This window comes from Rhinopithecus bieti, unplaced genomic scaffold, assembly GCF_001698545.2.
Source record: "Rhinopithecus bieti isolate Rb0 unplaced genomic scaffold, ASM169854v2 scaffold_23236, whole genome shotgun sequence".
NCBI classification, from domain to species: domain Eukaryota; kingdom Metazoa; phylum Chordata; class Mammalia; order Primates; family Cercopithecidae; genus Rhinopithecus; species Rhinopithecus bieti.
The window spans coordinates 4,887,186-4,914,088 of NW_016811820.1; the positions used below are offsets into that span (position 1 = coordinate 4,887,186).

The following is a 26,903-nucleotide window of genomic DNA, read 5'->3' on the forward strand; positions in this document are numbered from 1 at the left end:
CACTTTGAGATTTTAAAAATACAAAAATTAGCCGAGTGTGGTGGCACATGCCTGCAGTCCCAGCTACTTGGGAGGCTGAGGCAGGAGAATGGTTTGAACCTGGGAGGCAAGTGAGCCGCGATCATGCCGTTGCATTCCAGCCTGGGCTACAGAGTGAGACTCCATCTCAAAAACAAAAAAACAACACCCACTTTGAGATTTTAAAGTTATCCAAATCATACCAGAAACATTCTATGACCACAATGGAATTAAAAATTAAATTAGAAATCAATAAGAAGAAGATACCTTAAATTTCCCCAAGATTTTACAAGTAAAAAACAGTTTCGCATAATGCGTATGTCAAAGAATAATCAGAAATGAAGTTTAAAAATATTTTGAACTAAATGAAATGAACGCACAATGTATTGAAATTTGTGAGATGAGCTAAAACAGTGCTTACAAGGAAAATTACAGCTTAAAATGTTTACTTTACAAAAAGATGAAAGGTTTAAAGCCAATGTTTTAAGATGCTAACTTAAAAGCTAAAAGAGAAGAGCAAATTAAATTGAAAACAACAAAAGAAAGGAAAAGGATAGGAAAATCAAATTTAAAATGGACAGAAAAATGAATTAAAATGTCATAAAATTAATAAATCTGTAGCTAACTTGATTTGAAAATATGGCAAAAACACAAAACACCAAGATCAGGAATCACTATAGATACTAACCATATAAAAAAGAATAACAAGTGAATATTATAAAACAATGTTATGAAAAAATGGACAATTTAAACAAAAGAGAAATTTATTTATTTATTTATTTTTTCTTTGAGACGGAGTCTTGCTCTGTCGCCCAGGCTGGAGTGCAGTGGCCAGATCTCAGCTCACTGCAAGCTCCGCCTCCCAGGTTCATGCCATTCTCCTGCCTCAGCCTCCCAAGTAGCTGGGACTGCGGGTGCCCGCCACCTCGCCCGGCTAGTTTTTTGTATTTTTACTAGAGACGGGGTTTCACCGTGTTAGCCAGGATGGTCTCAATCTCCTGACCTTGTGATCCGCCTGCCTCGGCCTCCCAAAGTGCTGGGATTACAGGCGTGAGCCACTGCGCCTGGCTGAAAAATTTTTTTAAAAACACAAATTACCAAAATAGACCCAAGGAGATATAAAAATCTGAATATTCCTGTATCTTTTAAATAAATTGAATTCATAATTAACCTCCTGTGCCCTCAAAACATAAACAAATTCCTCTGTGCCCAGATGGTTTCTTTGGTGATTTCTAACATTTAATGAAGAGCTAATACCAATCTCATAAAACGTTTTCATAAAATAGAGAGTGGGCACACAGCTCAACTCATTTTATGAGGCTACTGTCTCTCTCATCAAAATTAAATACAGGCAATACCAAAGCAGAAAATGAAAATAAACGCAAAAAAGCCTTAACATACATTAGCAAACTAAATCCAGCAATATATAAAAAGGATAAGACGGCTGGGCACGGTGGCTCACGCCTGTAATCTAATCCCAGCTTGCAGTGAGCCGAGGTGGCGCCACTGCACTCCAGCCTGGACAACAGAGCGAGACTCTGTCTCAAAAAAATCAAAAAAAGGATAAGACATCTTGACAAGGTGGAGTTTTTTTAAGTCATACAAAGTTAGTCTAAATCTTAAATTCTAAAAGATGAATCAGTGTAATTTATCCTATTTATAGAAGAAAAAAATTACAGTCATCCTAATGCATTCATGAAGAGTATTTGACAAAATGCAACTCCTATTCTCCATGAAAACTTGGAAAACTAGGAATAAAAGGGAACTTTTTCATCCTGCTAAGGGGTACTAAAAAACCTACAGCTAACGTCACACAAAATGGTTAAAAACTGAATGCTTTCCCTGTAAAATCAGGAAAAGGGCTTCTATTGAACATTTGTTGGAGGACTCGGCCGTGAAATAAGTCAATAAAAAGACAGGAAATGCATACAGATTGGTAAGTAAGAAGTAAAATTGTTTCCACTGAAAAGCAACATGATTGTGTACATTTAAAAAAAGAGTATTTGAATGAAAAAGTGACCTTAACAAGGTCACAGAATACAAGATCAATGCCAACAATAAACAACTGAAAAATGAAATTTTAAAAACAGTTCCATTCAGGCCCAGCGTGGCGGCTCATGCCTGTAATCCCAGCATTTTGGGAGGCCAAAGTGGGCAGATCACCTGAAGTCAGGAGTTCGAGACGAGCCTGGCCAACATGGTGAAACCCTGTCTCTACTAAAAATACAAAAATTAGCTGGTCGTGGTAGTAGACCCCTGTAATCCCAGCTACTTGGGGGAGGCTGAGGAAAGAGAATCTCTTCAACCCAAGAGGCAGAGGTTGCAGTGAACCGAAATCGTGCCACTGTACTCCAGCCTGGGTGACAGAATGAGACTCCATCTCAAACAAAAAAAAAAGGTCCCATTCACAATAATATCAATAACATGAAATATTAGGGATATGTTTAACAAAATAAGTGTAAGTTCTGTGTACTAAAAACCTCAAAACACTGCTAAGAGAGATTAAAGAAGACCAAAAAATAAATGGAGATCTATACCATGTTAATGGATCAGAGGTTTGATCATTTTAAGATGTCAGTTCTCTCCAAATTGATCTACAGGTTCAGCATCATCCCAATCCATATCCTAACAAGCTGTTTTGCAAAATTTGACAAATCCATATCCTAACAAGCTGTTTTGCAAAATTTGACAAGCTGGTTTAAAAATTTATGTATGTATGCAAAGGACATAGAATAGCCAAAACAAATTTTTCAGAGAAGAAAGTTGGAAAGACTTTCTTTCCAACTGATTTCAAGACTTAACTATAGAGCTAATCAAGAGAGTGTGGTTTTGGCACAAGGATATATAGAGCAAAGGAACAGAACTGATTAGGAATACACTCATATGCATGTGACCAATTAGTTTTCCACAAAGGTGCCAAATTAATTCAAATTAATTAATTTAATGAGGATAGTCTTTTCATCCAATTGTGCTGGAATAACTGGATATTCACGTGGAAATACATGAACTTTGATACTTTATTTACCCTATAGGCAAAGATTAACTCAGAATGGATCGTAGTCCTAAATGTAAAAGTTAAAGCCACAAAACTTCTAAAGAAAACCCAGGAGAAAATTTTGAGAACTTGGGTAAGCAAAATTTCTTTTTTTTTTCTTTGTTTTTTGTTTTAATTTCCCTTGAGACAGGATCTCGCTCTGTCGCCAAAGCTGGAGTGCAGTGGCACAATCACAGCTCACTACATCCTCCACTTCCCGGGCTCAAGCCATCCTCTCACCTCAGCCCCGGAATAGCTGGAAGTACAGGCTCGCGCCACCATGCCCGGCTAATTTTTGTATTTTTTATGGAGACAGAGTCTCACCATTTGCCCAGGCTGGTCTCAAACTCCTGTGCTCAAATGATTGGCCCACCTCCGCCTCCCAAAGTGCTGGGATTACAGGCGTGAGCCACCATGCCCACCCAAAAATTGCTTAACGAAGATACAAAAGCCACAAATCGGCCAGCTGCTGTGGCTCATGCTTGTCATCCCAGCACTTTGGGAGGCCGAGGCGGGCGGATCACTTAACGCCAGGAGTTCAAGACCAGCCTGGCCAACATGGTGAAATCCCATCTCTACTAAAAATACAAAAATTAGCCGGGCATGGTGGTGGGTGCCTGTAATCCCAGCTACTCAGGAGGCTGAGGCAGGAGAATCACTTGAACCCAGAAGGCAGAGGTGGCAGTGAGGCGGGATTGCACGACTGCACTCTAGCCTGGGCAACAGACAAAAACAAAACAAAACAGAAAGCACAAGTCATAAAGGAAAAATTTGATCATTTTGATTTCACAAATTTTAAATCTTATGCCCTGAAAATTTCATTTTGAAAACATGAATAGACAAGTCACAGGGAAAAATTATTCATAATACATATCCATTACTTCATCATTATGAAATTCTAGCACAGAAAAAGACAATCTACAGTGACAGAAAGTAAATCGGTGGATTCCTGGGGCTGAGTGGTTGACTCCATCAGAGTACAAGGGAATAGTTTAGGTTGAAGGAAATGTTTATGTCTTAATTATGGTGATGGTTACAAAGGTTTATACATTTTGTCAAAACTCATCAAAGTGTACATTTTAAATGGGTGCATTTTATTATATGTAAATTATCCTCAATAAAGTTTATTTGAAAAGAAGAAAGTGAAGCCTTAAAAAAAAATTATGGTTGTACAAAAGGATGATAAATGTTTGAGGTGATTGATTTTCTAGTTACCTGATTTGATCATTACACATTGTATACATCTATCGAAATATTACACTGTACCCCATAAATATGCACAATTATTATGTGTTCATTTAAAATAATAATTTAAAAATTAGATTAAAGATTGTGCTTAAAATTTTCTAAAAAGAAAGAATTGCTATAGTTAGCTATTCAGACAGAAAAAAATATGGTTTCAAATGGAGGAACAAAGATGGAAGACTAGAAAGTCGATAAATGTAGATAAATCTGAGTAACTATCGTATTTTAATCTAATAATAAATGTTAATAATGTTTGGTAGGTTCTTAAATCTACTAAGAAATAAAATACATGAGAACAATTGCACAAAAGGTAAGAAAGGGGTAAACGGAGTAAAAGTGTTCTAAGGTCCTTGCAACTTTAGATACAACTTGCATTAAAGTGATAAATGTACTAATTTAGGATATATATCGGTGGGTCAAGGATACACATTGCACTCCCTAGGGATATCACTAAAAGAATAATAAAAGAATGTAAAACTAACAAGAAGGGCTAAAATTGTATAAAAAGTGCCAATCTCCCTGGAAGATAGAACATTTCAAAAATTGGATACACCTAATAATATAGGCTCAAAATATATAAAGCCAAACTTACAGAATTAAAAACAATTATTATTATTGTGCATTATTAGCTCAATCTGATTGACACAGTAAGTAATCAAAGAACTAGAAGAACATAAATTACAATGTAAGAGAAGAAAATCAAAATATAATAGCTAAAAACTGTAAATTAGGGAAAATGAGCATATTATTTAGTCTGGGCATGTTGAAACAGATCTGATTAAACACAGCCGCTGCAGGGTGAGTGAGAAAGCTTACAGCATTATATTAGTGTTTGGCAACATATGTCTTGCTCTAAAACCAACACTTCTAAGCTTTGGTGTTTTGTTTTGTTTTGTTTTGTTTTGTTTTTAATTCAGGGGAAGAAGTGGAGACTTCCAGGAAAGATGACGGTGTAAGTGGACATTTTTAAAACCTCCTCCCTAAAACCTACAAAAACCAACAAAGGAACTAATGATTAAAATGAAAACCAAACTGAAACTTAGAGACAGCCTTAACCTTGTCCTACAAATGCCAAAGAATACTTGCCAGATACAACACAATTTGAACCAAAATGAAATGTGATGCTGGCGTTTGACCACAATTCCTGCGCTTCGGAACCAACGCGGTGCCGTGGGCCCAAGAGCCTTGCTAATGCAGCCCCCAGCCCAAGCTGAGATCTGGAGATGTGGCTGGGCCTCAGAATGAGAAAGCTTCCTCCTGCACCACAGATCAGTGCCAGCGGAGAGGCCTCATGGGACCAGGTACTGCCTCTGTTGGTGAGTTCCAGCTTTTTCATGGTGAAACAAAGGGATTCGATTGGAAATAAAGCAAATTTCTTATCAAAGAAGAAAATTAAAGGTAGAGGAAAGTGTGTGTTGATACCACCCCCACCCCATCCCTAATCAAATCTCAGGGCTGCCTTGATCTTAGCTGTATACCATGAGCATCATGCATGAGGTTTTTGAATGCTTTTAAATACACAAATGAGACTCCCGTCAAACCAATGGAATTAGAATCTACAGAAGTGAGGCCCAGGCAACAGCAGTTGAAAAAACTCCCCATTTTGAGATAACATGGTTAGCCTAATCAATAGGCAAAAGTTAAAAATATTTATAACCCAATGTTGGCAGAGGTATAAAGAAATAAGCATGTTTATAGGAATTCTGAAGAAAATGATCACGGTAGAAAACTTTTTTCTTTTCTTTTATATATACATGTGTTTACATATATGTGTGTATATATGTGTGTGTATTTTGTGTATATATGTGTGTATATGTGGGTATATGTGTGTGTATATGTGTGTGTGCATATATGTATATATGTGTGTATATGTGTGTATATGTGTATATATGTGTGTATATGTGTGTATGTGTGTATATATGTGTGTATATATATGTGTGTATATGTGTGTGTGTGTGTGTGTGTGTAGATATATATATGATTTTTTTTTTTTGAGATGGAGTCCCCAGCTCCCAGGCTCAAGCGATTCTCTTGCCTCAGCCTCCCGAGTAGCTAGGATTACAGGCACACACCACCATGCCCGGCTAATGTTTTTTGTATTTTTAGTAGAGTCAGGGTTTCGTATTTTTTTAAGAGGCAGAATCTCACTGTCTCCCAGGCTGGAGTGCAGTGGTGCAATCATAACTCACTGCAGCCTCAAACTCCTGGGCTGAAGCGATCCTGCCACCTCAGCATCCCGAAGTGCTGGGGTTATAGGTGTGCACCACCATGCCCAGCTGATTTTTTAATCTTTTTCTAGAGGCAGCGTCTCACTATGTTGCCCAGGCTCGTCTCAAACTCCTGGCCTCACGTGATCCTTGAGCCTTGGCCTCCCAAAGTGCTGGGATTATAGGTGTGAGCCACTACTACCACACCTAGCCTTGAATTACAAATTTTCACGTGGAGTGATATCCACTAGTGGAACACTCTGGATCTCTCTGTATTTCCTCGCTCACTTCTCTGGTAAATGCAGAAAGGAAAAGGACTGGAAGATACAATCCTCTTTTCTCTCTCCTCGGCTCTCCCTGCCCGCAGGAAGCACTGTCTTGACTTTGACCTTGCACTTAGCCATCACTCCCTGTGGCTGGCCAGGTGGTACTAATTCTGGGTGCAATATACCAGAGCAGGCATTGTGATCCCCGTCAAACTGACCCCAACTTTGGAGAGAGAAGAAAAGCGCAATTGGTGAATTCCTCTCAAGCCCATGGGGCAAAGTCAACAAAGATAGACGTAAAAATAACATTGGCGGCCAGGCGCGGTGGCTCACACCTGTAATTCCAGCACTTTGGGAGGCAGAGGCAAGCAGATCACGAGGTTAGGAGTTCGAGACCAGCCTGGCCAACATGGTGAAACCCCGTCTCTACTAAAAATACAAAAATTAGCTGGACGTGGTGGCGGGTGCCTAGAACACCTGTAATCCCAGCTACTCGGGAGGCTGAGGCAGGAGAATTGTTTAAACCCAGGAGGCGGAGGTTGCAGTGAGATGGTGTCACTGCACTCCAGCCTGGGTGACAGGGTGAGACTCTATCTCAAAAAAAAAAAAAATTACATTGGCTGCTACCGACGCCACAAACCTGCCACCTCATCACAGTGCAGCCTGTTTTTTATTTTCCCATGAAGAGGCCCTGCATCTCTTCCTGCCAAAGGCCAGACCCTCCACTGTGCTTTGTAGGATCCCATTCTTCCCCATTTTCTAGGAACCCTGCACTAGATCTCATACCTTTTATCTGTAGATTTTAGTTTGCTAATCAGCGTAATACCCTCTATTTTCGAAGTCAGACCATGTCAGAGTCATTCTTGGCACCTTCCCCCTCCCCGACAGCGTTCTCAGTCCATCTCTGAGTCCCATCAGATGGTTCAATATTCCATCGTAAAAAACAATATTCAATAACACATCTCCCTCCCTGTTTCGTCTTCCAGATCCTTCTCTTTTCTCCTACAAGGCAAGCATTGTAACTTTCTTGCGTTTCTTTCCAGAGATATTTTACATATATCTGCTGCTGCTTTATACAAATGCTAACACACTGTACACATTGTTCTCTATCTTTCTTTTTCACTTGACAGGGTACTATTTTTAGGTCACATGTACATATAGTGAGGTACAGGATATGCGGACACCACGTGCTTCCTGGTACGACACATTGAGAAGATGACAACATCATGTATGTACTATTCCTGACAAAAACGAATAACTTGATTCTAATCATGAGAAAACCTCATACAAACTCAATCAAGTGGAGGAACCTTCTGAAAGTTGACCTGGATTCTGCAAAAATGTGAATGTCCCAAAATACATAAAAAGAAGCTAAGAAATTCTTGCGGCTTAAAGACCTGGCAATGAAACAGAATGTCCAACTCATGGTTAAATCTTGGTTTTAAAACAAACTATAAAGCACATTACTGCAACAAACTGGGAAATTTGATTTTGGCCTGCATTTACTGTATTAGTGTTAAGCTTCCTGGATATAAGGATATTGTGGTCACGTAGGAAAATGTAATTGTCTTTGGGAAATATGTGCTAAATATTTAATGGTGAAGTCTGTTGTGATGTTTTCCGTTTATTTCCACCTAATGCTCAAATGGTTCAAGAGACAGAGGAGAAAGGAAAAGAAGAAACAAATGTGCAGGATATATGGCTGTTTTGGTACTATTTTACGATTTGTCTCTAGTTTTGAAATTTTTTTATTTAAAAAAATCAGAGAAAGAATGAAGACATCATGCATGTTTATAGACGCACAGAAAATATTGGGTTTCATAAAAGCCAAACCGGTAACATTGGATGTCAATCATCTTGAGGATGTCAATCACCTTGGTGGAATGAAACGATGGCATTAGATAGAGAAATCAATACTATAGCACTTTTTTTTCTATTTTTTTCTTTCTTTCTTTCTTTCTTTTTTTTTTTTTTTTGAGACAGAGTCTCCCTCTGTCACCCAGGCTGGAGTGCAATGGCGTCATCTTGGCTCACTGCAACCTCTGCCTCCCAGATTCAAGCAATTCTCCTGCCTCAGCTTCCTGAGTAGCTGGGATTACAGGCACGCACCACCACACCTGGTTAATTTCTGTATTTTTTTATTAGAGACAGGGTTTCGTCATGTTGGCCAGGCTGGTCTCAAACTCCTGACCTCAAGTGATCTGCCTGCCTTGGGCTCCCAAAGTGCTGGGATTACAGGTGTGAGCCACCGTGCCCGGCCTAACATTGCTTATTCTATTTCATTATTCCTTGTTGGCATTTGTGGCAATGAGAATGTACTACTTTTCATTTTTTGTACCAAAAACAAATAAGCTTACATTTTGTAATTTAAACTCTCCACAGGTTATTCATGCACAAATCAAGATGAAGCATCAAATATCTCCAAATATCCCCAACTCTCCAGCCCCAGGCCTGGAGACCCCCAGATTTCCCCAGATCCAACGGCCAAGCCTCCAGAGCCTTGGTCCCTGGAGCTGGATGCTAAGTATTTTGAATACCACCTACTCTAAAATCCATTACTAAGTAAAATTGATGTTAAATAAAAATGAATTCAGACCAGGCGTGATGATGAGCGCCTGTAGTCCCAGCTACTCAGGAGGCTGAGGTGGGAGGATCGCTTGAACCCAGGAGTTCGAAGCTGCAGTGAGCTATGATGGCACCACTGCACTCCAGCCTGGGTGACATAGCAAGATCCTGTCTCTAAAAAACAAACAAACAAAGAATTCATCTTTAACTCCAGAGATTAATTTGTACATGTAAATGTTTCATAAAAGTTTACCATAATATCATACACTGGACCAGATGATACCACATTTACATGTGCATCATCACATCATTTACCAGAAGTTTACCAGGTTACCACACTCTGCACTCAGGAAATGCCAACTGAGTAGTGGGGAGAACGAGAAGAAAGAAGTAAAAAGAACTGAAAGGAATAATCTATTTCGTGATCTTTCAGAGCAAAGGTTCAATAGAAACTGTTTGATTTCAAGGTGTTTAAGTGAAAAACATCAGCTTAAGCATGTTATAAATTAGTGGAAATTATACATGTAATATCCATTACAAATCACCAAAGAGAAAAAAGATTTTAAGATCATATGACACATTTTTGTCTTATGCAGTTTTATTCTTAGATTAATTTTTAATGCCAGTTCTAGATACATATACTCAGAACAGGATAAAAACAGGAGAGAAAATTTCCTCATTACCTTGGTAAAGAGCATGTACTGTGTAACTATAGTGCCATTTCTTCCTTGGACAGGTTTCTGTCATTAACAGAATACAACATGTGACAGTTTCTTAAGTATGTTAATTTTGAGGTATGGTCCAAATGAATAAAATATCCATGTCCAGGACTGGCACAATTAAAGATGGTCACAGCTGCGTTCATTGCTAACTGTGGAAGTGTTATGGATCTTATGTCTGTATCTTATGTCCACAAATTTGATGACTTTTGGTAAGTGATACGCCTACATGGCCACCTCTGAGTGAAGACAGAGAAGATTTCCACCATCTACAGTCACAAGAGTTTCATAGCTTACATATTTCTCAAGTCTGTGGACTTCTCTCCATGGCCAAGAGACCACTCTAAGTCTCCGTCCTTTCTCTACCAGCTTCTCTGGTGGCTTACTAGGCATCACCCTAGGAGGGTGATCTTCTCAAAGCCTCATCTGGTCTGGGTACCACTCTCTCTATAAAATACACTTCCTTCACTTCCTTTTGCTCTCCAGGTAAAGATGCAAGTTCTTTCATGGATAATGATTCTCCATGGTGGCCTGGTTCCAGGGACCTCTCATCTCACACTGTGTTTTTACTGTGAGTTCTCTCTGCCCCTCCACACAGCTGGCTGTCATTCTGTCCTGCCTGTGTGCCCAGTCCCTGCCACCCCCAGGATATTCCTCTGTGTCCCGTTGTCCTGGGGACTCTCCCCCTCCTGCAGCCTTTCTTCCTTTCTTCAAGGAAGAAATCATACTCATCTTTTTGATCTCAGCCCAGCCATCACCTCCTCGGGCCAGCATCCATTTCTTGGTGTCTGCCCCGAGCAGCTCATATACATTTACCATATTCTGGTAAATGGAGTGGACTTCTAATGAGCAGAGCCCTGGTTCTGTGTTTGCCCAGGCACCTGTCCCATCACAGGCCAGCAGCCTGGCCCAGGTATTACTTCATTGCAGGCAATTATAGGCAAGGTAGAAGCACCTGGTTTTAAGGATGTTCTTTTTTTAATTTAAGTTCAGGGGGTACATGTGACGATTTGTTATACAGGCAAACTTACATCATGGGGATTTGTCGTACAGATTATTTCATCACGCAGGTATTAAGCCTAGTCCCCATTAGTTATTTTGCTGAGCCTCTCCCTCCTCCCACCCTCCACCCTCTGATAGGCCCCAGTGTGTTGTTCCCTTCTGTGAGATTATATGACACATTATTTTATTTTATTTTATTATTTTATTTTTGAGACAGAGTCTTGCTCTGTCACCCAGGCTGGAGTACAGTGGCATGATCTTGGCTCACTGCAACCTCCACCTCCTGGGTTCAAGTGATTCTCCTGCCTCGGCCTCCCAAGTAGCTGGGATTACAGGCAGGCACCACCATGCCCGGCTAATTTTTGTATTTTTAGTAGAGAAGGGGTTTTGCTATGTTGGCCAGGCTGGTCTCAAACACCTGACCTCAGGTGATCTGCCTGCCTTGGCCTCCCAAAGTGTTGGGATTACAGGCATGAGCCATTGTACTCGACCTAATTTTAAAAAGACAAATAAACATAACCTTACTTTTTTTTACAGAAAAAAGTATCAGTCTAGGTTTTATACTTAATAGACACAAAATGTTGAAAGTAAAAGTATTGACAGCAGGCATTCATTGGTGGGAATATGCATTAGCTAAATGTCTGTAACAGGCTACTTGCAACATATGGTGGAAAAAAAAAATTTGAGATGGTCTTGCTCTGTCACCCAGGCTGGAGTGCAGTGGTGCAATCTTGGCTCACTGCAACCCCCGCCTCCTGGGTTCAAGCGATTCGCCATTCTCCTGCCTCAGCCTCACAAGTAGCTGGGATTACAGGCAGGCACCACCATGCGCCCAGCTAATTTTCGTATTTTCAGTAGAGAAGGGTTTTCACCATGTTGGCCAGGCTGTTCTCAAACCCCTGACCTCAGGTGATCTGCCTTGCCTCAGCCTCCCAAAGTGTTGGGATTACAGGCATGAGCCACGGCGTCTGGCACAAAATGTTTTTTTAATTCAAAATTGCAGTAAAAAAAATAAATAAATACTTGATCTATAATGGAGAAAATTTGAAAATTCTTCTAAGGGACATGGAAGGACACTTAAATAGCAGAAAACTTCAGTAGAAAAGCATACCTCATTACCAGAAAAGAAAAGACTTTTGTAAAGATGTCAAATCTCTCAATTAATTTCAAAATTCTAGGCAATCACAACAGAAATCCCAGTGAGATTTAGATTAGAATTTGCTCAAACAATTCTAAAACTTGTCTGTAAGATTCAATATTTACAGAGTCAAAATAATTAATGAGGAAGAACTGCCTCTACCTGAGCTTAAAGACACCATAAATCTATAGCAATTACAACTATAGATGTATCTATAATTGTCATACTAATTCTGGAGAAGAAATAAAAATAATGTTTATGATTTAGTATTTTGTCTCTATACCTCCCTTTGAAATGTAAGCTTCATAAGGAAAGGAGTTTTTTCTCTCTCTCTTTTTTAACTAATACAGCACAAATTCCTAGAAAAGTGCCTGGCAAAGTATTTGTTGAGTAAATGGATGAACAAAACACAGAGTTATATTCTCAGTACAGAAATAGACACACATAGATTCTCAGGAATTCTGAATATTGATAAAGTGTATTTCAAATTAGAAAAGAAGCAACAGTGATAGGTAAGTGAGGTATGGATGTGTTAACTTAGCTTGATTTAATCCTCCCACATTGTATTCATATATCAAAACATCACACTGTGCCCCATAGAAGTATAAAATTATGATTTGTTATTCAAAAGTAATATTGGTATTTGAGATCAGCCTGGCCAACATAGTGAAACCTCGTCTCTACTAAAAATACAAAAATTAGCCGGGTGTGGTGGCACACACCTGCAATCCCAACATTTTGGGAGGCCGAGGCACGCAGATCACCTGAGGTCAGGAGTTCGAGATCTGCCTGGCCAACATGGTGACACCCCGTCTCTACTAAAAATACAAAAATTAGCCAGGCCGGGTGGCACATGCCTGTAATCCCAGCTACTTGGGAGGCTGAGGCAGGAGAATCGCCTGAACCCAGGAGGGTTCAGCAAGACCCCATCTTGCCACTGCATGCCAGCCTGGGTGACAGAGTCAGACCTTGTCTCAAAAAAAAAAAAAAAAAAAAAGAATTATATCTTCAGTGTATATAGAACTTATAAATCAGTGGGAAAAACAACAATAAAATAACTAGCATAGTACATAAAATGAGAAATACATTTTCTAAAACATGTTTATTTGATTTATTTATTTTTTGAATAGGGTCTCGCTCTGTCACCCAGGCTGGAGTGCAGTGATGTAACCTCAACCTCCTGGGCTCAAGCGATCCTCCTACCTTCGACTCCCATGTAGCTGGGACTATAGATGCATGCCATCACTCCTCTGCAAATTTTTTAAATTTTTTTGTAGACACAGGGTCATTCTATGTTGCCCAGGCTGGTCCCAACTTCTGAGCCCAAGGGATCATCCCACACTAGCCTCCCAAAATGCTGGGATTACAGATGTGAGCCACTATGCCTGACCTAAAAAGTATGTAAGATCACAAATAATCAAAGAAACATTATCTAATGCAAAGATGTGAAATTATTCTACAGTATTGCCAAAGCTTAAAAATACAAGGAAAATCCAGTGTGAGTGAGAGTACATGAAAATGTGCCCTCTTGCTCAGTTGGTGAAATTCTAAATTATACTTTATCATTTCAAGAAGAAAATTAGATAAGTATCAAAATTTTAAATGCACATGGGCATACCCTTGGATTCACTAAATCCAATTCTAAGTATTTATCCTAAAAGGATAATCAGTCAATTGCATAAAGACATGTTTATAAGGATGTGGAATAAAGCATTGCTCATATTATGAAAAATGAGAAGCACAGGAAATGTCTATTAATGAGTGACTAAATAAAGTATGGTACATTCCTATAATGAATACTATTTTTTATCTTTTTTATTTTTTAATTTAATTTTTTATTTTATTTTATTTTATTTACTTCTGAGATGGAGTCCCACTCTGTTGCCCAGGCTGGAATGCAGTGGTGCCATCTCGGCTCACTGCCACCTCCATCTCCCAGGTTCAAGTGATTCTCCTGCCTCAGCCTCCCAAATAGCTGGGATTACACCATGCTAATTTTTACATTTTTAGTAGAGATGGGGTTTCACCATGTTGGCCAGGCTGGTCTCAAACTCTTGACCTCAGGTGATCCACCTGCCTCAGCCTCCCAAAGTGCTGGGATTACAGGCATAAGCTACAGTGCGTGATTTATTTTTTTTTTCTTTTCAAAATGTCAACAGCTATTGGGGTACAAGCAGATTTTGGCTGCATGGATGAATTCTGCAGTGGTGAATTCTGAGATTTTAGTGCACCAGTCATCTGAGCCATGTACATTGTACCTAATATGTAGCTTTTCAGCCCTGGCCCCCCTTCCACCCTCCCACTTCTGAGTCTCTAAAGTTCACATATAATGAATATTATTAATTGACATGGAAAAGTCTCGCTTGTTTAATGACTAAAGCAAGTTTCAAAATAGTTTGTCCACTATGATAACTATTCAAAGTTGCATCTAAATTGCATGTATATGACCTGGCAGTTTCTTTCTCAGGAATGCAACCAACAAAAAAAGGTATTGATATGCTCACAAAAGGCATGCACTAGAATATTTACAGCAGCACTATACAGAATAGCCCCAAGCTGGAAACCACACAAAAGCCCATCAACAATAAAATGGATAAATAAATTATGATATAGTCACACAAATGGGAAAGGATATACCACAACAATAGTGAATAAATGACAACCTCCTACAACCATATGGATGAACCTCATAAATATAATACTGAGTCAAAGAAGGCAGATAGGGCAGAAAGCATGCTTCATGATTATATTTTAACAAAATAATTTTTTTAAAAAGGCAAAAGTAAACTATGTCATTAGAAGTCAGGATACTAGTTAACTTGGGTTGGTGGAAGCAGGTTGGGACTAGAAGCAGATACAAAGATAGCATCTGGGGTCACACCTGTAATCCAAACACTTTGGGAGGCTGAGGCAGGAGGATTGCTTGAGGTCAGGAGTTCGAGATTAACCTGGGCAACATAGCGAGGCCCTGTCTCTACAAAAATAAAAAAGCAGCTGGGCGTGTTGGTATGCACCTGTACTCCTAGCTACTCACTCGGAAGGCTGAGGTGGGAGGATTGCTTCAGCCCAGGAATTTGAGACCAGCCTGGGCAACAGAGTGAGCTCCTGTCTCTACAAAAATTAATTTAAAAATTAACTGGGCATTGTGGTGCATGCCTGTGGTTCCAGCTACTTAAGACGCTGAGATGGGAGGATGGCTTGGGCACAGTATTTCAAGGTTACAGAAGCCTATGATTGTGCCGCTGCACTCCAGCCTGGGTGGCAGACTGAGATTCTGTCTCTACAAATAAAATAAAATAAAATTAGCCAGGTATGGTGGCACACGCCTGTAGTCCCAGCTATTCAGGAGGCTGAGGCAGGAGGATCGCTTGAGCCCAGGAGTTCAAGGCTGGAAGAAGCTCCGATTGCACCACTGCACTACAGCCCAGGTGACAGAGCGAGACCTTGTCTCTTAAAAATATACATATAGGCCAGGTGCGGTGGCTCACACCTATAATCCCAACACTTTGGGAGTCCCAAGGCAGGCGGATCACGAGGTCAGGAGATCGAGACCATCCAGGCTAACACGGTAAAACCCCGTCTCTACTAAAAATACAAAAAATTAGCCGGGCATGGTGGTGGGTGCCTGTAATCCCAGCTGCTACTTCAGGATGGTCTGAGGGAAGTGAGAATGGACATGAAAATAATAGAACCGGGAGCGGAGCTATGCAGCGAGCTCAAGAATTGACCGCCACTGCGACTCCAGCCTGACTGGGCAAACAGGACGCAGGACTTCAGTCTCAAAAAAATATAGTTATATATTATGTCGTGTGTGATTGCATCTGTGATGAATAGATTAATACTATATGTGAAACATTGTATGATGAACGATAGCTATTATATGTGTGAAGTAGATATATTATGGTGTAAATATATATGTGTGTACGTAACTATCCATATCTATGTGACTAAATATATGATATAGTACAAATAATACTATAATAATAATCTAGGATGCTAGTAATGTTCTGTTAACTGTTAACTGATTGAGTGCTGGTAACGTAGATATATTCAGTTTGTGGAAAGCTGTACACTTGTGATTTGTGCACTTTTTACATATATACACGAAGGGTATACATGCACAGAAAGCCAGAAAGCACGTAAGATGGCAGGAAGGATGTCGGCAGAAATATTAATAGTGGTGCTATATAGAAATGGGATTCTGCATGACTTTGACTTCTTTTTGTGTGCTTGTATCATTCAAATGTTCCCAACTGAGTATGTGATAATGGTAACTTTATATACAAGAAAATACAAAGAAAGAATGAAAATAAGTCTACTGAGCATTCGACTCAAGAAATTAGAAAATCATCAAAATGAAAAGTAGAATGAATAAAGTAATAAAAATATGAGCTACAAAACCATCAGATCATACGGAGGTTGTCTGAAAGTGACTGATACACTTTCTCCCAAATGACCATTAAAGAACTCATGAATTTATACAAGAAGACAAAGTGAAAAATGACACTTCAGCCATAAGCCAAAGCCAGAGTCCTAGGGAAATTTCTGCTGATTTCACCATCACAGAGAATGTTTTGAAACCTCCTTCTTTTTTTTTTTTTTTTTTGAGACGGAATCCCGCTCTGTTGCCCAGGCTTGAGTGCAGTGGTGCCATCACAGTTCACTGCAACCTCCACCTACCGGGTTCAAGCGATTCTCCTGCCTCAGCCTCCTGAGTAGCTGGGATTACAGGAGCCCACCACCACACCCAGCTAATTTTTGTATTTTTAGTAGAGACGTGTTGACCAGGCTGCTCTCAAATTCCTGACCTCAAGTGATCTGCCCACTTCTGCCTCCTAAAGTGCTGTGATTACAGGCATGAGCCACTGTGCCCAGCCTGAAAACTCATTTTAAAAATAGATGTATTGAAGTCTTATTGACACACAATAAGGTTCATGTAAAGTGTACAATTTGTAAGCTGATAAGTTTTATACCTGTATACACCTGTGAAACCATCACCACAGTCAAGATGGTAAACACTTACATTACCCAAAATGTTATATATATATATAGTTTATTTGTTTGTTTGTTTTTGAGATGGAGTTTCGCTCTTCTTGCCCAGGCTGGAGTGCAATGGCAATCCCTGCTCACCTTAGCCTCCGCCTCCCAGGTTCAAGCAATTCTCCTGCCTTGGCCTCCCGGTAGCTGGGATTACAGGAATGCGCCACCACACCTAGCTAACTTTGTATTTTTAGTAGAGACAGGGTTTCTCCATATTGGTCAGGCTGGTCTTGAACTCGACCTCAGGTGATCCGTCCACCTCGGCCTCCCAAAGTGCTGGGATTACAGGCATAATCCCTCCCTTCCATTTCCTCATTCTCTCCTTTCACTCATAGGAATTACCATAGTTTGCATTTTCTAGAACTTTATAGTAGAACTGTGCTATATGTACTTTTGTGTCTGGCTTCTTTATCTCAGCATAATTATTCTGAAATTCATCCATGTTGTGACTTACAATGGTTTTCTGAGTCGTATTCCATTGTATGAATACACCACAATTTGTTAATCCACTAACCTATTGATGGCCATTTAGCATGCTTTCAGTTTCTGACTGTCACAAATAAAGCTGCAATTAGTAGTCATGTTTGAGTCTTTCCATGACTATATGCTTTTATTTATTTTGGTTAAATACCTAGAAGTGTAATGTACATCATACAAAAAATGTATGTGTATTATTTATAAAACTGCCAAACACTGTTATACAAATTAGTTGTACCATTTTACATTCCCACCAGTCATGCATGAGAGTTCCAGTGACTCTTCATTTTCACCAACACTGGGCATAGTCATTTTAACTTTAGACGTTTTAATAGGTATTTAATGACGTCTCATTGTAGTCCTCATTTGCATTTCCCTAATGATCAATGATGCTGAATATCTTCTCAGATGCTTATTTGCCATCTGTATATCTTTTTTGCCATATGTATTTTACCTATTTTTTGGTCTTCTCCTCATGTCTTTTACCCATCTTTAAACTGGTAGTCTGTTTCCTTATTATTAAATTTCAAGAGCTCTTCATATGTTTTACACATAAGTCCTTTGTAAGATATGCAATTGATTTTCGGTGGCTGAGGCAAGCGGATCACGAGGTCAGGAGATGGAGACCATCCTGGCTAACACAGTAAAACCCCGTCTCTATTGAAAATACAAAAAATTAGCCAGGGAGAGTGGCACACGCCTGTTCCTAGCTACTTGGGAGGCTGAAGCAAGAGAATGGCGTGAACCCGGGAGGCAGAGCTTGCAGTGAGCCGAGATGACGCCACTGCACTCCAGCTTGGGTGACAGAGCAAGACTCTGTCTCAAAAAAAAAAAAAAGTAAAATTAAGATATGGTATTGACAAATATTTTTTCTGAGTCCATGGCTTGTCTTTTCATTCTCTTAACAGTGTCTTTGAAAGAGAGATCTCTTGGCCGGGCGTGGGCTCATGCCTGTAATCCCAGCACTTTGGGAGGCCAAGGTGACAGATTACTTGAGGTCAGGAGTTTGAGACCAGCCAGGCCAACATGGTAAAACCCCATCTCCACTAAAAATACAAAAAAATTAGCTGGGTGTGGTGGCATGTGCCTGTGATTCCAGCCACTAGAGAGGCTGAGGCATGAGAATCACTTGAACCTGGGAGGTGGAGGTTGCAGTGAGGCAAGATCACCCCACAGAACCCAGCCTTGGCGACAGAGTGAAATTCAGTCTCAAAACAAAACAAAACAAAACAAAAAAACAAAAACAAAGAGAAAGTTCTTAATTTTGATAAAGTCTAGTATATTAATTTGTTCTCTTATTAATAATGCTTTTGATGTCCTATTTTTAAAATGTGTGCCTAACCTAGGGTTGCAAAGGTTTTCTTCTGTATTTCCTTCCAGAACTTTTAGGATATCATGCTTTACATTTAAGTCTATGATCCATTTTGAATTAAGTTTTGTGAGATGTAAGGATTGAAGTATGTATGTTTGCATGGGTGCCTATGGCATGATCTGGCTATGTCCCTACCCAAATCTCATCTTGAATTGTAGTTCCCATAATCCCCTAAACGTGTTGTGGAAGGGACCAGGTGGGAGGTAATTAAATCATGGGAGCACTTACCCTGATGCTGTTCCCATGATAGTGAGTGAGTTCTCATGAAATCTGATGGTTTTATAAAAAGATTCTCCCCCTTTTGCTTGGCACTTCTCCTTCATGCCATCATGTGAAGAAGGACATGTTTGCTTCCCCTTCCACGATGATTATAAGTTTCCTGAGGCCTCTCCAGCCATGTGGAACTGGGAGTCAGTTAACCTCTTTCCTTTGTAAATTACCCAGTCTTGGGCAGTTCTTTATAGCAGCATGAGAATGGACTAATGTAGCACATATATATGCATATATGTGTATGTATTATGCATGCATGTATTCCATACAGATAACTAGTAGTTTCACCACATTTCATTGATAAAACTATGCTTTCTCCACTGAATTGCCTTTGCATCTTAGTCCAGGAATCAATTCAGTAGGCTTCCATTTCTGGGTAAGATAAAGTAAGCATGCACAACCCTTGATCTCCCCATGAATGCAGCGATAAAATCAGGGCAGAATGCATGGAGCAGCTATTCAAGGACTCTGAACATATGCACTAACAGACAGATTGGGAAAGAAGATGAAAATTCACTAAACAACCAAACTGGTAGAGAGTTTACCATTTCCTTCTTCTGGCATTTCTGGGATTGAATTCAATGCTGCCTGAAAGTTGAATGTAGGTATTAGCAAAACAGGGAAGGCTCCAGGAGACACCTCTCATTCTGGCTTGATGAATGGATACATGGTTTCCTAATACTCAGAATGTGAAAATCCTGTATGATTATTTCTTTCTTTTCCTTTTCTCTACTGTCTTGCACCTCAGCCCCCAAATAATTCATGACAGCAGAAGCAGTCATGGCGGTGGGGACAGTAGGAGCCTCAAACTCTGAGGAAAGAGAGCCTTACTCTACAATAAGATAGTATGTGGTCCCAAAAGGATGGGAAAAACTTCTGTTGCTTTTTCTGTTTCTGTCCTCTGTTTGCTTGGCCCCAACACAACTGTAGTTGCAGAAAGCATGCAGCAGATTGGGGTTAACTAAACCTGCAACTTCATAGCTGGGGGTCCAACAAAGGGAGTACCAAGAAAATGGAAAGTACTGATAAGATCATGGATAGGAAAAAGTTCGCTAAAGTAACTTCTTTGAGTTGTTTATAAATATTTGGGCTCAATTTCATATGAGTATATTGATCCAATCCTAAAGTACATCTATAGACTTTGAGAACTGAACAATGGAGTAGACAATAGCTTTGGTGCCAAACTAGTCACTGGTGTCACACACAGGGGGCAGATCTGAAGAGCAATGCAAAAGCTTTGGAAACTTAACTGAAATTGGAACCATAACCAATATAAAATTGGTCAGATCTTGAGTCCTGGATCCAACCAGACTGATTGCCTACTAAAATAAAACCAAACATTTCTACATTATCCAATGTGTAAACATGACCCTGAATCACAAAACAAAATATTCAAAATATCAAGGATACAACTCTAAATTCCCAAAATGCAACGAACCAAGAAAATCCAAAAATGTTTGGGTGAAGGTAACCAACACATCCCCGGGATGCCAAAATGACAAGGATGTTGGAATTATCTGGCAAATTATCTGGCAAAAAGGTAGCTACCAGAAAATGCTCCAAGAAACAATGCAAAACACTTTTGAAGAGAACAGAAAAACAAAGTCTCAGCAAAGAAGTAGAAGACACGAAGAATGACCCTGTGGAAATTTTAGAACTTAAAAATACAATAACCAAAATTTTAAAAACACACTTAACCAGCTTTGCATGAGATAACCAAAGAAAGAGCCAGAGAATCTGAAGATAAACCTATAGGAATCATGCAATCTCAGCAACACAGAGAAAAAAGAAAGTTTGGGGGAAAAAATGTACACAGAGCCTCAGGGACCTGTGGAAAAATTCCAATACTATTTGTGTAATTAGAGTCCCAAAGGACAGAAAAAAATATATATGCTGCAGAAAAAATATTTTAAGACATGATGGTTGAAAACTCTTCAAATTTTGAAAATGCAGACTCTCTCCAAATTAAAATGGTCTGACTTAGGATTTTTTGACTTTACAATGGTGCAAAATCAATAATCAATAGAAACCATACTTTCAGTACCTATACAACCATTTCGTGTTTCACTTTCAGGGTAGTATTCAATAAACCACATGACATATTCAACACTTTATTACAAAATAGGCTTGTGTTAGGTGATTTTTCCCAACTATAGTCTAATGTAAGTGTTCTGAAGATGTTTTAGGTAAGCCAGGCTAAGTTACGATGTTTGGTAGGTTAGGTATATGAAATGCATTTTCAACCTAAAGATCCTTTCAACTTAGGGTTGGTTTATCTGGATGTAACTCCATCATAAGTCAAGGTGCATCTGTATGTAAATCTATGGATTCGGTAAGCTCATAGAATCAGAAACAGAGGAAGTCCCAAGAAACTCACATGAAGACACACCATAAACTGATGAGAACTAAGATAAAGAAAAACATCTTGAAAGTAAACAGAGAAAAATGATGCATTGCTTGTAGAAAAGCAGTGATTCACATAATGGTGGATTTCTCACGTGGAATCATGAAGGCCAGATGGAAGTGGAAAAATATTTTGAAACTGCGGAAAGGAAAGAATGCTAAACCAAGAATTCTATATCCAGTGGAAATATCCTTCAGGAATGAAGGTGAAATAAAGACATTCTCACATGCAAGAAAACAAAGAGAATTTCTTGCCAGTGGATCTGCTCTAAAACAGTTGCTGAATGAGGTTTTTCAGACAAAAGGTGAATGATACAGAAAGGAAACCTGAAACCCTGCAGAATGAAGAAAAACGACATAAAAGGAAATATCCAGGTGAATGTAATACACTATTCTTCTATTGAAATGTTTAGCAGGCCGGGTGCAGTGGCTCAAGCCTATAATCCCAGCACTTTGGGAGGCCGAGGCAGACAGATCACCTGAGGTCAGGAGTTCAAGTCCAGCCTGGCCAACACGGCAAAACCCCGTCTCTACTAAAAATACAAAAGTTAACTGGATCTGGTGGTGGGCGCCTGTAATCTCAGCTACTCGGGAGGATGAGGTAGGAGAATAGCTTGAACCTGGGAGGCAGAGGTTGCAGTGAACCACGATTGTGCCACTGCACTCCAGCCTGGGTGACAGAGAGACTCTGTCTCAAAAAAAAAAAAAAAAAAAAGAAAGAAAGAAAGAAAGAAAAAAGAAAAGAAAGAAAGAAAAAGAAAAAAGAAAACTAGAAATACAAAGGCACTTTCTCAACCTTATAAAGGACATCTGCACCAAAACTTCAAACAAACTTAAAGCTAGCATCATTTTAATGATGAAAGATGGGTGCTTTACCTCTAAGATCAGGAACAAGGAAATGGTATCCCCTTTCCAATTATATCCAAAGTTGTTCTGGAGATTCAAGCCAGCGCAATGAATTTCCTCATGTATCACCTTCTCCCAAGCATGAGGTTATTTAATGTTTTGTTTGAAATTATTATCACGTATTTTGCTCAGATGAAGACCTGTAAATAGCTCAACCTCTGAATTTCAATTTTACCCGAATACTACTGGGATCATCTGTAAACACTGTGATTTTATAAATTCAAGCAATTTTACATATAAATATGGGTCTAATTTTCCATGTATGTTAAAAAATCTATCAACAAAAATTATTTATACTTATAAAAAAACTTAAAAAATGTAAAAAAGGCATCCAGATTGGAAAAAAAAAGATTGTCTTTATTTACAGATGACATGGTAGTTGTGTTAATTTGTTATTGCTGCATAAAAAATTACTACCATCAGTGGCTTAAACACCCATTGTCTCACAGTTTCTATAGGGCAAAAGTCTTGGTGCGGCTCAGCTGGGCCCTTTTCTCAGGGTCTCAAAAGGCTGAAATAAAAATGTTCAGTGAGCTCTATTCTCTTCTGGAGGCTTGACCAGAGAAAAGAATCTGCTTTCAATGCGGTGGCTCACACCTGTAATCCCAACACTTTCGGAGGCCAAGGCAGGAAGATGGCTTGAGCCCAGGAGTTTGAGAACAGCCTGGGCAACATAGTAAGACCCTGGCTCTGCAAAAAAATCAAACAGATTAGTCGAGTGTGGTGGTGCACACCTGTAGTCCCAGCTACTCAGGAGGCTGAAGTGGGAGATTACTTGAGCTCTGGAGATCAAGGCTACAGTGAGCTGTGATTGGGCCACTGTATTCCAGCCTGGCAAAACAGCAAAACCCCACCTCCAAGAAAAAAAAAAAGGAAAAGGAAACAATAAAAGATCTGCTTTCAAAGCATAACATAAAATTAAGCATATATAAAAATATAGACTTTAAACATTTTGAGACAGGGTCTTACTATATTACCCAGGCTGGTCTTGAACTCCTGGCCTCAAGCAATCCTCCTGCTTTGGCCTCCCAAAGCACTGGGATTACAGGCATGAGTCACTGTGCCTGGTCTAAAATATATAATTTTACTTATTTTAAAGTATATAATTCAGTGTTTGTTAGTATATTTACCATGTTGTAAAACTATTACAATTATCTAATACTAGAACATTTCCACCAGCCCAAATGGAAATCCCATTCTTCCCATTTTCCCCTTCTCCCCATCCCAGGGAAACCACTTATCTACATTTCATCTTGATGGATTTGCCTATTCTGGATATATCTTATAATTGGAATCATACCATGTACAGCCTTCTGTGTCCAGTTTCTTTGCCTAGCATAATGTTTTTAAGGTTTAGCCAAGTATGTATTTTGTTCCTTTAGTTGGCTGGTCAATATCCACTTTATGGATATACCATCTTTTGTTTATCCATTCATCAGTTGATGGACATTTGGGTTGTATTCAATTTTTAACTATTGTCAATAATTCTGCTACAAGCATTTATATACAAGTTTTTGTGTGAACATGTGTTTTCAATTCTTTTTTGTATATATCTAGAGTAGAATTGCTGGATCCTATGGTAACTCTATGTTTACCCTTTGAGGAATGTCAAATTGTTTTCCAAAGTGACTTAACATTTTACACTACAACGCGAAAGGTTTACAATGTCTCCACATCCTTTCTGACACTTCTTGTTACTGTTGCTATCACCATCCTAGTGGGTTTTGATCTTATGGTGGTTTTGACTTGTATTTCTCTAATGACTGATGATTTTGAGCATCTTTCATGTGCTTATTGACCACTTGTGTATCTTCTTTGGAGAAATATCTACTCTCATTAAATCTGTCCATTTTTAATTTAGTTGTTTGTCTTTTTGTTGTTGAATTTTGCAAGTTCTTTATATTCTCTACATTACACCATTATACCATACTTCACTTGCAAATATTTTATCCCATTCTGTGGGTTATCTTTTCACTTTCTTGATGGTGTCATTTGAGTCGCATAAGTTTTGGATTTTGATGAAATCTAGTTTATTTATTTCTTATATTTGTTGCTTGGACTTTCTAATTCACATTTAGGAAATTGCTGCCTAACCCAAGTCATGAGATTTACACCTGTTTCCCTCTAACAATTTTATAACTTTAGCTCCGGCATTTGAAGTTAAATTTTGTATATGTTATGAGGTAGGTATCCAACTTTCTGTTTTTTTGCATGTGGACATTCAGTTGTCCCAACATTATTTGTTGAAAAGACTGTTCTTTCCTCCATTGAATGGCCTTGGCACCCTTGTCAAAAATCAGTTGACCAAAATGTATAGGTTTTCTTTTTGGACTCTCAATTCTATTCCATAGCATGTATTTTTATACTTACGCCAGTGCCACACTGTTTTGACTACTGTAGCCTTGTAGTAAGTTTTGAAATCAGAAAGTGAGTCCTCCAACATTTTTTTCCTTTTTAAGATTGTTTGTCTAGTCATGGTTCCCTGAATTTCCATATGAATATTAAGATTAGCTTGTTTATTTTTGCACAAAGGCGGTTAGAATTTTGACAGCAGTTGCACTGAGTCTGCAGATCAGTTTGAGGAATCTTGTCTTCAGTTTTTTTAGACATATTTTCCTTTAGTTTTTAAAACATTTTACACATAGCTGATTAAAGTCTTTGTCTAGTAAGTTCACCATCTGGGCTTTCTCAAGGGTAATTTCTGTTGATTGCTTTTTTACTCTGTGGGTAATATGGGCCACATTTTCGTGTGTGTGTGTGTGTGTGTGTGTGTGTGTATGTGTGTGTGTTTGCATATATTGCAATTTTTTATTGAATGCTGAACATTTTTACTATTATAAAAGAATAATTATGGAAATTAGATCCCCCTTGCCTATGGTTTGTTGTTGATGCTAAGTTTAGTTATTGTTTGTTTAACAACTTCTCTGAACTAATTTTGTGAAGTCTGTATTATTTGTCATATGTGGGCATTGACATCTTTGTTCGGTTAGCTTAGTGGTCAGCTAATGACTAGACTGAGATTTCCTTAAACTTATGAAACCCCAAATTTCCCAGTCTTTCCAGAAGAGCTCTGTAAGTTTCTCCAACACTCAGCCAAGCAGTTGACAAGTGTGACATAGTCTTTACTTTCTACCTGCCTAGAAACTGAAGGTCAGCCAGAGGTGAGCACTTAGGGCCTCCTCAGATCCTTCCTGGGCATACTCACAGCTCTGGGAATCAGTGTTAACTTCTAAATTCCCAGGAATATGTTAGAGCTTTTCAAAACCCCCCTTTCCCCCAAAGTATTTTATTTCCCAGCCATTCCTCCTAAACTTTTTGATTAGTCAGTTGTTTGCTTCAACTGTTATTCAACTGTAATCCATTGGCTTAAGCAGCAGGAACTAAGTCATTTGCCTGCAAATGTTTTCATCTAACAACCCCTGGTAGTGGTTTCAGCACTGGGTGATTTTCAAGTTAGATGAGAAAAAGTCAAACCTTCTGAGCTTTTTCAAGGGAGTCATCAGACAAGCTAAAACAAATACTTACAATTTTTTGTGAATGAGGTTTATCCTATTACCAGTACTGGACATGTGGGCTATCATTTCAAGGCTATCACTTATCTGGGGAGCAGAGAATAGGGAAAGTTAACATCCCACAAAGCTTGTTGTTCTCACCAAAATTCAGCCATTTTTCTTGAATAAGTGCTTCCTGGGTTGCTGCAAGCTTTTGACTAGCTTCCAGAGTTCCAACAAATTGATTCTGACCATTTTTTTCAGGATTTTAAAATTGCTTTTATGGAAACACAGAATTTAGAGTTCCCGATCTGCCATTTTTACTGATGTCACTCTCTAGTTAATTACATCAAGTAGAAAGCAAAAATCTTACCAGCACATAAGTCCTTTTATTCTGTTCTTTTATATTGTAGTTGTCTTGTACATTATTTCCATATACCTTAGAATCTCCATTAGGTAATGTTATAATTTTTACTTCCATCTGCCAAACATGTTTGTTTTGTTTTGTTTTGTTTTTTTGTTTTGTTTTTGAGATGGAATCTCAAAATACAAATACAGAATCTATTTTTGTATTTTTAGCAGAGACGGAGTTTCACCATGTTGGCCAGGCTGGTCTTGATCTCCTGACCTCAAGTGATCTGCCTGCCTCTGCCTCCCAAAGCGCTGCAGTTACAGGCATGAGCCACTGTGCCTGGCCTGTATTCCCAGTTTTCTGAAAGTTTTCTTTTTAAGTCAGGAATGAATGCTGGA

General features: G+C 39.1%; 1 protein-coding gene across 11 annotated transcripts in view; it reads right to left on the reverse strand.

The window, feature by feature from the left end:
* Positions 1 to 26,903, reverse strand: part of CALN1 (calneuron 1) — a 685,843-nt gene that overhangs the window by 581,561 nt on the left and 77,379 nt on the right. The window lies entirely within an intron of this gene.